General features: G+C 35.0%; 1 pseudogene; it reads right to left on the reverse strand.

The window, feature by feature from the left end:
• Window positions 1-10295: 10295 nt before the first annotated feature.
• On the reverse strand, window positions 10296-13337 carry LOC130934474 (uncharacterized; annotated as a pseudogene).
• Between the last annotated feature and the right edge of the window lie 425 nt (window positions 13338-13762).

Consider the following 13762-nt stretch of genomic DNA (forward strand, 5'->3'; position numbering starts at 1 on the left):
TTATTATGGTCAAATCTCACTATTAGTCGAAATTTTGTACTAACAAATTATCCCTTAAATTTTTTTTTCAGAAAGTAAAATGACAAGTTTTACTTGATCATGTGATAGTCATGTGACAAATTTAAAATTCAGAATTTGAAAAAACAGTTATACAATTTCTGAAATGGTGCACATGTTTTCCTGGGAATACGCAACGTTCCATGTGGACTTTAATGGACCTTTCATAACTTAAGAGCATCATTCTTTTGTTTGATTCCCATACATCCTTCATCATTTCTTCTAAGAAGGATTTCTTTTTATTTTTTGTCATTTTTCTCAACCATTTTCATGGACTCCCAATCAGCCTACCAACAATCACTTTCTTCTACTACTACCTCTTCTACTTCCACAACCATTGCTACTGCTGCTACTACTACTATTACTTCTTCCATTGCTCCTGCAACCATGGCTTGTGTGTTTTCTTCTCTTTTGGCCATCGCTACTACTGCAGCGGTCTCTGCATCTAGTCTGGTGACTACTAGTCAACAATCTCCTCAACATCATGAGGAAGACGATGATGTCCAAATTATTCTTCCTCCCTATTTGGTAGTTGACGTGACACAGTTTTACAACGAAGATGGAAGCTTGAGAGCCCCCAATCTGGATGTTGAGACCACAGAACTCTGGTAAAGTCAAGTATTCCTTTCTTTCAAGGTTATCGGCGTCCTATATTCATTTTTAGGACCTCTTTCTACTCAAGAACATATTGATTCTATTTCCTCTTTCTTTCTTTCTCCACCTGAACATCTTCCTCTAATTTTTTGTAAAAATATTAAGGCTTCCTATTTTGCTAGTCAAGTTTTTAAGATTGCTCCCCCTAAAGAGTCGTGTTCTCTTTTTTCGACTTGAATGTCGAGACTAGTTCCTTCGTATAAATTTGTTTGGAAAATAATACAAATTACTTCTGCTCTTAAACTAGCTACTTTTGACCTATCGTACACTACACCTCTCTTAGGAACTAATTTGTACTTTTGGTATCTAGCTACCAATAATTTTTATTTTTCATATGGGATGATGGGTCCTACCTTGATGGAAGTATCTGCCTTGACTGGCATGCCTCCTGATGAGGAGTGTGTGTCATGGGCAACTGAGAACCCCGATAATGTCTTCGACATCAACTTTGATTCGACTTTTGTGTCGTGTCTTATCCAACACAACATGGGGTCTGAGACAAAACCTGTCACCGACAGTGAGCATGTGGCCTTTTGGCTCTTGTGGCTTAATGCTTTTGTTTTTTGCCCCAAATATATCTAAATTCAAAAGAACAATTATCTTCCTCTAGCTATTATGCTTCACCACAAAAAATACATCGATCTTCCCTCTTTGATTCTAGGTCAGTTGTATGAGACTTTGTCGTTAGTGGCTAGAAAAATTCGTTGAGGCGAAACCTCAATCAACCCTTTTGGCCCATTCTAGGTTGTGAATTTGTGGTTAAAGCCATTATTGGACATCGACTAACAACTTCCTCTTCAGACATTCCAAAGACTCTTATTGATGGTATTCGACTATCCCTTTTATCTTGGTCAAAACTCAAAAACATGTCTATCATTGATACTTTTTCTCATTTCATCAGTTTTCTCCTCGAAATCAAAGTTGATAATAATACTTCTTATAATCCCAATCCTTTTACTTACTGCCGTAGTTTAGTCGAATTCATCCATTCTTTCGCCATCTCAAAGCCAGAAAACCAATTTGTTATCAATGACCTATGATCCCGTACCTTAACTCCTCAAATCCTCCAAGTAGGATTTTCGCACGAGTCAATAATGGATTTAAAGAAAAAGTTAGTCACCTATTCTCCTCAATACGTGTCTCGTCAGTTTGGACTAGCACAAGCATTGCCTTCTCTACTATTCATTATGAAGTGTCGAGATTGGAGGAGTTCAACTAGATTCTTGACTTGAATCATCAAAGAATAAGTGGACAATATCATAGGCTCGACTTCACTCGATGTTTTCTTTCAAAACCTTCCTTTCAACAGTAGTGGTCGGCTTATTATGCATCTCATTACACTTTCACTGCTCAAGGTGAGCATGTCGAAGAGATTGTTAAGTTCGTGAAGTACTACAAGGTTAAATGGCATTTCAGGAAGGTAAGGTATGTTCTCAATAAGGTCTTAAAGGTATTGAAAAACAAAAAAGAAACACATTTATATAAAGGTCTCGAGTGTTATTTACAAGCTTTCACTCGAGATCCTTTAGCACAGAAGAAGTCTTTTATGCGTCTTTTCAAATTTTCTTCTTTTCCCAATGCCTCTTTTGGCCTTGCTGATCGATTGCCTGACCCTCCTAAATGAGCCTTGGGAGTGAATTACCGACTTCAAAAGAATGACCCGCGAACACTGGGTGTAAACAGAACTGGTGCCATTCATTATCGAGGAACTAGTGATAAAACCCATGGTTGAATAAGGATTGCTGGATATCCTCCAGGTATCTTGTGTTTCCTTGGGTCTTAACAAATTTCTTCCTTCACTCATCTTATATTCTTTGATGGTTTTTCTAGCCGCTCGACCGACCTAACTTACTGGAGTTACATTTGACCTTTAACCAGTCAAAGAGAACAGGGATTTAGATAAGGATGCTGCTTCCAAGAAAACAAAGTCGAAGTGTGGTGGTGGTCGAGGACGGGGCAAATCAAGTGATGTTACCCTTTCCTCTAAGAAGCACAGTACTGTTGACATCCTAATGGGTTCTGGTCCTAAGAAAGTTCAGAAGACAAAACCTGCTGCTTCTTCCAAGTTATATATTTACATAATCTAATTATTATCACTTGACCTCTTTTATGTATACTTAGCATTCATTTATTCCTTATTTTAGTCCAAAATCACAGAGATGGTCAAAAGTTAGAGTCGAAGTAGATAGTGAATCTGACCGAGAAGTTGACCAGCCGATTAACATCGAAGTCGATGTAACTCAACCTATGCCTCCTGTCACTTCTTAGACGGTCATTCCACCTATGCCTCTTTTTACTCCAATTCACAATGTGCCTTCGACCGCTACCTCTCAAGCTTTGACTGACTCTCCTTTGGTAAGAAATTTCATGTCATTATTATTTTTTACTATGGAAGCTTAATATATATTATAACTTATCTTCCTTTTGTAGGTGAGCTACATGCCTCTTCCCAGTGATGCTGAAACATATCAAGAGTCAGGTCTTGTATCGACTGTTTTGTCAGAAACATATCGGGCTGTTGCTGAGCAAGAACTTGGACCTCCTTTCAATGTTTCTGCTCCCGAGGCTGGACATTTGGACTTTGAAGATCTCAACTTTGACCTTGATAACATTTTGTATGAAGCTTGACATGTATATTCCTTCGAAGGGACTAGAATTTCATCATTCTCAAATTTAAAACCTCACATTGTTCCCCTAGTTACTGCAGAAGTATCGACATTCGACGCCTTAGCCAAAGAAGAAGAAGTCACTTCTCCTCAAACACCATCAGGACCTGATCCTTTAGTTATTGAGAAGGTTAACATAATTCTCTACTGTCTCAATCACCCTTTGGAGGATATTACTCGTATTGCAGAGCTAAAAATTCCTCTTATGGATGCCCTCACTTTTCTGAACCAGAAAATTTTGACTGATGTTCATGCAGCTTTTAGTACTTTCATTGAAGACATTTACAATCACATTTTCAAATCTCAAACTGCTGAAGAAGACTTTAACAAGTCGATTGGGACTTTGGCTAATCATGATGCTCAATTGAAAAAATGTGAAACAATCAAAGCTCAAGTCGAAGAAATCTTGTCAGAAGGCGAAACCAAGGAAAGGACCATGGCATTAAGAATCAAAGCTTTAGAGAAGGAATTAGTTAAGCTAAAGTTTGAAAAAGAAAACGTTGCAATAGCTAATGTAACTCTTACACTTTGACTCCAAAAGATTAACAAGGCGTATACTTCTAGAACATCCAATCGCCCTACCTTAGTCGAAGCGGCCGCTCATGCCACTCAAGTCAAGGATGAGGTATCTCAAGTATTACAAGCCCTGGCCGAGGCAACTGTTAGACACTGCGTGTGACAATGTTCCATATGAGTAACTTGTTATTGTGGCAGCCGTTACTGAATGTGAGACAGAGGTTGCCGAAATAGGAACCTACGATTGCAAAATCATTTTACTTTGCCAGCTCTGTTGGGAGGGACAACTTGGTAGCTGCACCTGTTGAAGTATTAACACTTAGAATTGCATTATTACTGGTTCTTCATTCAGGAAATGAAATATGCAGTATAAGTGTTTGTTTAGAGGGGACATAACTTAGGTGGTACTGCGATAGGAATTTATATTCCTTTAAAGCAGAACACCAAAATGTGTTCAGTGCCCTGCATCTGTAAATACAGGAAAGATCAGTCTTTCAAATGATGTAGATGAGTAAATCCTCTCAAAGACAATTAGAAGAAGAATCAGCAATTCTAGTTATACGTTCCATTTTTAAACTTGAGTTGAACACATGGATTGTGTTGGAAAGGAAGGTAACACAAAAGCATAAAGAGACCTCAAAGGGAGGTCCTGCTCTCTGATGCACGATTTTAGAAAAGCATAAATAGACGTTAGAGGACCAAGTTGAATCTGTTAGATATTTTTTGTAACCCATTTACATGTGAAATTGTTTACAAAGTTTCCTATCACAGAGCAAGGTTGAGAAAGCTGTAAGTTGAACTAATTGACATCAAATCACAGGAAAAGTGATAATGTGCCGGCATAGCTTTTTAGGCTTCTATGTATAGTGTGCCAGTTATACTGCTTTGATTTGGCATCTAAAGTGATATGAACCAAATACAAAAGTAATTCAAATTTCTTAGTTTAAATCTAACTTTGCTTCTTTAGGCACAACATCAACTTGTAACTATATATTTTATTTTCATGCAGTTGGTAAGTAATAGTAGTTGAGAATAAACTTTATATTTAGTCATGCTACAGAAAAACAAAAAATCTATTCATGGCCATCCTTTGCTTTCAAATTGAGTCTAACTTTAAATGTGTTAATTGTGTTATTTTAATTATGTATCAACTTAATGAACTGAAAACTATATTTTAATTTTTATTCCTACAATAAGTCACGAAATTTTTGTTCACCGGATTAAAAATTTAAAATGTCATTTTCGCTACAATATTGAATTATTAATTGAAAACATTAGTCATGGCTAATCTGTAAGCCAAAGAATCAACTAAGAGTGGTGTCATGGCTAATCACTTACGACTTAAGGGGCAACTAAGAAGAGTCAATTTTATCACATGTCAGCATCTTATAATTTATTCGCTCTTATATAAGTAAGTATGAAATGCTAATAAAAGAATAGACAAAGTTTGCTAAGAGTCGTTCGGATACGTCTACTTCGTCTCTCAACACATAAGTAAAGAACACAATTAATTTGATGTTAAACTACTTTAGGAATCAAATTTTGAACAATTCAGGAACATAATTTTTGTCTGTAATGAGTACCTCTTTAGAGGCGCACATTTGAGGGCAATATTTTCACAAAGTTCTCTAGGCATTGATTCCGTATCACCAGTTTTATTCAATTTTAAAGTAAAACAATTGTGTTATGAAAATTCGAGGGACATAAGTCCAAGTACATTATGCAGGCATTAAGGTAAGGTCTAGAGGACAGTATACCATGGCATGAGAAATTAATCATAAAAAGGGATGCAATAAAATTATATCTTGTTTACCAGTAATCTATAAGAAGCATAATATATGCAACTAAGCTAACAACTTAGTGTACCAGATATATTGCTCTGATTTGGCATTTAAAGTAATTTGCAACTAAGCTAACAACTTATGTAAAGTTACACTTTGTTTTAAACTCTAGTCATTTCCTCTCAATTTTATCTATACCTTATGCATATGGAGTAGTATATGATCACGGGCTAAAAGCATAGATTCGGTTTATATGAGGCTTGTAAAAATTGCTGTATTGCTTCCTTGTTTATGATGAAGTATAACAAAATTTACCTCAACTAATAATCATTCATAGAGAAAAAAAATTGTGTTGGTACACATGTTCATGTTGCAAACATTAGTCCATTGCATAAGTTATAACTACCAAAGGATAAAAGTACATGATATTTTAGTAAATGTGGCCTATCAGATGCATTACCTAACCACTGGATAATAAGGTTTAACATATATCTTTTTTCACTATGGATAACAACATAGAAGATGGAATTAATCACTAAAAGCAAGCTCCAAAGATAAAATACAAAACATGCACCATACTTAACCCTAAAACTAAGTTAATTTTAAATAGCAGAGGTAACACAGATTAACCATACCATGTGGCTCCTTATAACCTTCCTCAAACTGAATGCACTCTCAGATCTCGACTTTAAACCAGGAATAATGTCTCATAATACACACGCAGTAACCTAATCCTTACTTTATCTTCATATTCTACCCAGTGAAGAGTTCTCATAGTGTTTTCCATGGGAGTGTATCGGCAGATGTGAAAGTGTGAAAAGTGTGAATCATCTATGCCATCTTCTTCAAAATGCCTCACTTTTATTTGCACTATACCTTCATCAACAAAGATGGTAAGAGTAAAGAGAGGGACAACACCATTATACATGAACAACCTTGTCCATGCTAGCTCCTCTTTAGTAACAATAACATGCCAAATAGAAGTGTTGAATACTTCCTCGTTATGAGTAGATGAGGCAAGGCAAACATTTTGGTTTAGGAGCATGAGCATGTAGCAATGAGCCAAAACCTATTGAGAAACAAAAATTTGCTGAAAAGTGTTAGATAATAAGGAGAAGCATACGAGATATGGGGATCTTCTTTCAACATCCTCGATTGAGCATGTTAACCAATAAATTGATCCATCAACTGTAACATACGTAGCATCTAAGGTTACAACATATGGTGGACATGATATGTTCACATTCTAGTTTCTTCTAAAGCTTGTATATATCAAAAGTGTGCATGAAGGACTTTCTGAAATATATTTGAAAATATAAAGGATGGCATAACCCATAGTGTACGGAAAGTACACCAAATGATATAAATACACCAAGTCAAGTTGGAAAATATAAACAGGATACTGGAGAATTTCAGATTTTTAGCTAACAGAGTTCCAAGATAGCAAGTAAGACTTATTGCCCAAAGAACTGTATCTTATGCAGAAGATCCCATTTTCAATGTCAATAATGTGGAACTAACCTTCATATATCATCAAAAAAGGAAAGTGAAATGGCATAGTGTAATCACTCGAAGCATCAATCTTCATAACCCAATCTACTAAGTTCATCAGAGAGGATGGATAGCAAAAATTCATCATCAATGAACAGCCATGATGTTTCCACCTTTGAGCAGCTCTTGACATAAAGTCATAGCTGCTTAGTTTGGCTCTCCAGTAGTGACAGGTGCTGTAAGCCTTCAAAATGGTTGAAGAATCAGCAAGGTGAAAAATGTTAAGCAAAACCTCATTCAGGAGCTCGGGCAGGAGAATAAAGGCGAGAGGAATATCTCTCATTGTATTTGAGATAGAGGATTGTAGGAGTTAGATATCTGGGAGGGGAAAGATATAGGGGTTAGGGACATGTGTTTTTTTAGTGTATGACTTGTGTTCATATGCTTTGAGGACTCCTCTTCATTTATAGAGGAGTAGAGAGGAGTATATCATTAATGAGACAATAACTATTTTTTATTTATATTAACGCATTCGTACTAAATAGAAATTGAAGGAGAAGTATATTGTTTAGTCTTTTATAGGTAATATTCGAGGTTGACAAATTCAGAAGATCTCATAGTTGAAAGGGGAACAGCTTCGACGAATACTTTTGGCAGAAAGTCAGAGTTTCTCAAGCTAAAGATGGTGGGCCAACAACTCCTTTAATCACCTTCTAATGATCAATAAGTAAATAGTATTTTGGCATGTCCAAAATCAAGTAATTAATTGACTATGCATATACAGGTGACAAATGTTTTTTCTTCTAAAGCTCACCTCGATGCTCGCAATGGCGAAATTCCTAGAGAGTAAATTAAGGTCAATTAGATACAATAGCAAGAAGCTCATATGTCAGCATATGAAAGACATCTTTCGGTGTAATAAAAGCAAGTATTAAATGAAAGATACAACGCAAGAAAAATATAATCCTATTGAAGATTCACTATTAATGCTGACATGACTAATAAATCAAGTTTATCCAGGTGTGTGTATTCTCCATTCTAGCCCCCTTCTTGATTTGTTTAACTCATGAAAACTCCTAGTTTGCAATGAGTTAAGTCTAACTTTTAAAATAATTTGCCCTTGCCATTTGGTTCTTTTAATATAACAAAGCAAGCCCGCCATTAGTAATGCGACGACAGACTTCCAAATTAAATTACTGAAAAGACTTGCTAGAAATGACAACAGATAATGATCTTGAATTTTTCAAATCTGATTGCAGGATATTCACATCATGATCTCTGTAATTACATTGCTATAAAGGAAACTAACAAAATGGAATCCAATATGGCGGTGGTGTTACTTCTTCTTCCCATTCTAATGCATTTCGATTGAATTGCCTCAGTGATTGATTGAGGTAACATGCTACAAAATGCAAGTATGCTGGCTTTGTAAGGTATTAAATTAAAATTAAAATCAAAATCACAATGATTAAATGTATTGTAAAATCTTGAGATTATGGGTTACATTATGCCGATGGACTTAGTTAAGAATTTCTAACTACAGGCAAACTTGGTAGCTTTTCACCAAAATAGATGTCACTCCATAATTCCAAAGATTTTTCATGAGGTACCACACAACAACATAAGTTGTCCAAAGAAAGGAAGATATTGTTTTATGTTAGCTCCTAAATAGATTTTGATTCAACAGCTTGTGTAGAAGATTTTACATCTGTTCACAGATGCTTGTATGCATATCATGAAATTACGATGGTTACTAATATAAAAATATATGTCAAACAGTCCACCAAAACTTTATTGATATGATTAATGTGGCTTAAATTAGAATACATACCACTCGTTATTATAATGACGATGTTGCATTGTGTAACTTGTTATTCCTAGAAGAAAAATGGACTTTTATATTTGTATAATTCAGGAACCATAGTGGAGTTTCTACGAATTTAGTTTAAATTTATGCACTTAAAAAATTGAGTTAATTGTGTTATTCTCCTGCAAGTAATTTATACATTTATCTATAACATTTAATTTTGCCTGTGAGCCAGCTTACATTTAATTTCAAGTTAGAGTTCTACATATGCATGCCTCTGCTTAGTATCATAATGGTATTCTAAATATTTTATTTGTTGACAATAAAAATGCATTCAACATATTAGACTATTGCTGGGCAACCAAAAAATAATTTTAGCTCCATTCACTTTTTTGCTTTTCCTGATATCCGTTTTTACCAAATTGTCAAGATATCTTAAAGTTATTTAACTTGACAAACACTCCTCAATATAAAATCTGATATTAACTCACTTCTTATAGTAACCTAACTTGAGATGGAACTTGTGATCCACAATGGAAGGGATTCCATCATCCATTTTTAGTAACTGGAACAACTTGAAAAAAATCATATGGAGCAATTCCTAGCTTAATCTAAATGTTACATGTTCTTGTAGGGTTATCATTCGGAACTCTGCTCATTCAAAACAACAATTTTTTTCCCTTAATTGCCACAACCCTTGGTCAAAGTATGAGCTATGCTCCCACTAAAGAATTTACTGAGTATAAATGATATTGTTGGAATACTCAAATAATGTATAAAGACGGAATAATTTAGTTTTCTTTTGTCAATATATCTCACTCCTCTTATGTAAGTAAATACAATCGGAGTAAGAAATAAAATAAGTGATTAAGACTATTCCTAGTTATCCTTATAATAGAATTTCAATATCTAAATTGTGTTTCCATATATACAATCAATTAGAAAATATTTGTTGCATGACCTGACAAATTTATAATGGTTTAATTAATATACTTTTCAATGGAGGATTGGAGAATGATGTGAATGTGTGATTAGAGGAAAGATTTTTTGTGGCGAATGGCTTAATAAATAAGATAACTTGTAAGGCCTAAAAGCTCGGGCAACATTACCAGATACAGCATATGCACCTAAGAACCTAATTAACAAAGCAGCTAAATTGAGGAGACATGACACATCACAAAAGGAGGACAATTGCAACAACACACAATATGTCAACTATAACCAGATTGAAAAGTTAAGAAAACATTAAGCTATAATGCTAACAAAAGATTTGTCTCAGGACAAATTTAAACAAATCAGCACTGTAACTTCCATAAAAACTTTTCAATCAATCTTTTTTCTTCCACAGTTCCTCTTAAATATTTTGTTAACTGATGCTTGAACATCTGGAGACAGGGTTGCTTCTACCGTGGAGTCTTCAGCTGCATCAGGAGAGGTTCTCTTGGCTGGAGTTTGATAGGAGCTATCACCATTATATTGCTCTCAACAGCGAAATCCTAAATTTCACACAAACTCCACAATTAGAAACTATCTACTCAACAACCTCTTCATTATATATAGTTATCTCTGTTTACCATAGCTAACAATATTATGTGACATACATAAACTCTTTACCTTGGACAAAGAAACTGCAGTATGTCCATTGCTATCTTCATCTATTTTAGCTATAAGGATATTAGCTAGCATCTGCGAATACTGTAGGAAGCAAGATGAATTTAAGAAATAATGTTAGGTTCAACAATACATTGAACATCAAAGCAGAGTTTTAGCTCTTCGCATAACATCCTGCACTTACAGAAGCATCACAAGAAGAGTTGGCCACACCATAATTGGACATGAGAGACTCGTCATTCGAAAGTTTTGTGACACTGTACACTCCCTCCACGGCATTGATATTCTTGTATGTGATGTTAAGCTTGAATAAGAACCTTTTGTTAATCATATTCTCTAGGTATTTAGGGTATGACTCTCCTTTCTCCTTTTTCTTTACTTGAAGATTAGAATTTTTTACTTAGCCGCATAAACATATTTGACATGACAAAATTTTTTTTAGCTCGAATCAATTTGACTTACAGATAATTCCTTAACTTTATCAACAGTCATTCCTACCATTTGCTCTGATTTTTTGTTTCACACAAGGAGGTTGAGACAACAACTTCCATCAGTCATAATTACTTGGAGCTTATATCTGCATCAATATCTCAACAACACATTACCCCTAACCCTAAAAGATAACTACATGCAACTACACTATATTTGCAAATTTAATATGTAAAGCACGCATTAAGAAAAGATGGAAAATTTGTTGATCTAACAACTAACCTTGGCATAACCTTGAAGCCTACACGCTTAGAATTATCACACCTATCTTTGTTCTGCACAACCTTCTTGGGACATGTCTTTTACGACGTATAGGATCAATCATATTTACCAACCTCTAGAGAAACAATGGTCCCAACAATCCAGCACGAGGTTTCCCAACAAAAATTGTCTAAGTCAATAATGAAATACTTATGACCTAAGTTATCAGGTTGCAATCTCACATCAGTCATATTAAGAACCTTTTCTATAGTGCACACAGGTACAATGCCAACGTTGATCTTATCTGTGATTGAGTATTGAGGTTAAGTTTTCAACTGACTTATTCGTTGTGAACATGGAACAAAATCCATTGCCAATATGTACATATGGCAAAAAAGTTAACATGTATTACTATCACAATCAAAATCTGGTATCTAAATACAGAATTGACTAAGTATTTTTGCACTAATGACACACCTTTTTTTGAAGTCAATAACCTTAAGAAGGTTTGGATTGAAGTAACATCTGGATACATAGTAAGTGCTTTGAATATTGACAGAACTCAAGTATATGTTGGACTTAAAGAGCTAAACCACAATTATGAAAGACTCCCCATCATCTTGTTGGAGGTGTGAAAGAATTTCATCAACCAAATTCCTAAATAATGTACATTTAATTTTGCACTTTCTGCAATGAAAAACATAACACCATACCTTAACTAATTTGTCCACTGTTAATTACTAATCATATAAAATAATGCATCAAACTTATATATTGTTTGCTCCTATAATATAATAAGCACAATGTGTTAAACTAATCTAACAACTTCTGCTGAGTCACGATCTATTTAACAAATCCAACAATTTAGGGACATTATCTCAAAACAAAAATTACTTTCCCTGTATTCCGTTTCTATTTTGTAACAACAGAACTGTAATTACCTAAAGCTTGTCTACCTAAATCCGATGGTTCCAATAAAGATTGTATTTTTTCTTTTTCTTTAGTGTGTAACCACAATTAATACCCAAGATAAGCCTGAGTTAAATGATTGAAGACTCATTCTAAATTCATAGCCGACACACATTCAAAACAATAAACATTACTCTAGATCTTTCAATTGAAGTGTAATACGATTGGTTTCATCACCAGTGCGTGTAATCAGCCCCCTGACCTTGTCCTTTCCAGCAACCTCTCCTATGTAATCTATATTTTACAATATATAGATTTAAATCTAAAGGTGTAAAAACTTTCACGATCATAGGAAGACACAAAAAGCTATTTCAACTAAACTTACCAAATAATAGATTTTCGTCAGTTGAACCATTTTTCTCAAGTTCATGAAACGAATGAAACTTGAATGGGTTAAAAGAGAAAGTCTCAATGGGTAGAACTGCCCATGTAGTCTTTGTATAAAAGTTAAGCTTGTACTTATGAGGAGTTGTCCTAGCCTGCCCATTGTTAAGCTTGACAATAAAATTTTGCATACTGTAAACAACATGCTCCTTTATCCTATTCATGAACAATTTCAACCCAGGCTTGAAAACGATTATATGAATTCTATCACCCTGCAAGTTGGATAAAAACAACATGAACATAACTTATTAGTACGCACTTAAGAAGAAGCTGAAAGGTATAAGTATCAATCATGCAAATACCTTCTCATTCTGCAAAACCAACTCCAAGCTAAACACATACAATCGAACAACCCCCACAACCAAGGACAAAGCAAGCTTGGTTGGATTAATATCCCTAACAAAATTCTTCCTCACAGCCAACTTTTGCAGCAGAAAAGAATATCTCAAGTTATAGTAGGTCCAAATAACAATACATATATATCTTTTGTATAAGCTCTAGAAACCTCATATTTATACACAACTATTCCTCTCACGATCACTATGGTGAGTGGAAAAATTCGTAATTTTTGAACACCCGAAGGAGTGTGCCTAAGTGGGAGGTACCAAGTCGAGTGCTTTATTAACCGTAAGTTACTCATCATGCACTGCAGAACATTCTGTCTCTACAGATATTTTGAATTTTTACAACACGTCTCACCAAGCAAGCCATCACGTTAGTGTGGTTTTTGGAAGTAACACTACAGCCTCATTCACTACGATGCAATATCGGCAAAGAACCCTGTTGATAGGACATCAATTTCTTTTTGGATGTGAGTCCTGTTGTTACAAGGAAGAAATTGAGTTGCCTTCTCTTTTCATCGTGATTATAAGAGGTAAAATGCCTATTTATTTAGCTTCTTTCTCTTTCCATCGTGCGATTAGTGCTGATCAAACATTGGCCACGCATCCACCTCTTGCTTGCTTCGCATTTTGAGTGTCATCGAGGAAACCCTCCACTTGCTTCGCATTTTATCCTCCACTTGCTTCGCATTTTAAGTTTCAAGGAGGGAACCATCTTCTTTGGCTACGACGTGTCATCACCAGGGTCTATGCTCAATTGGAGAAAACACTATAGATTTGCCTCATTGAATGAAT

This window comes from Arachis stenosperma, chromosome 6 (genome assembly GCF_014773155.1).
Source record: "Arachis stenosperma cultivar V10309 chromosome 6, arast.V10309.gnm1.PFL2, whole genome shotgun sequence".
Lineage (NCBI taxonomy): Eukaryota > Viridiplantae > Streptophyta > Magnoliopsida > Fabales > Fabaceae > Arachis > Arachis stenosperma.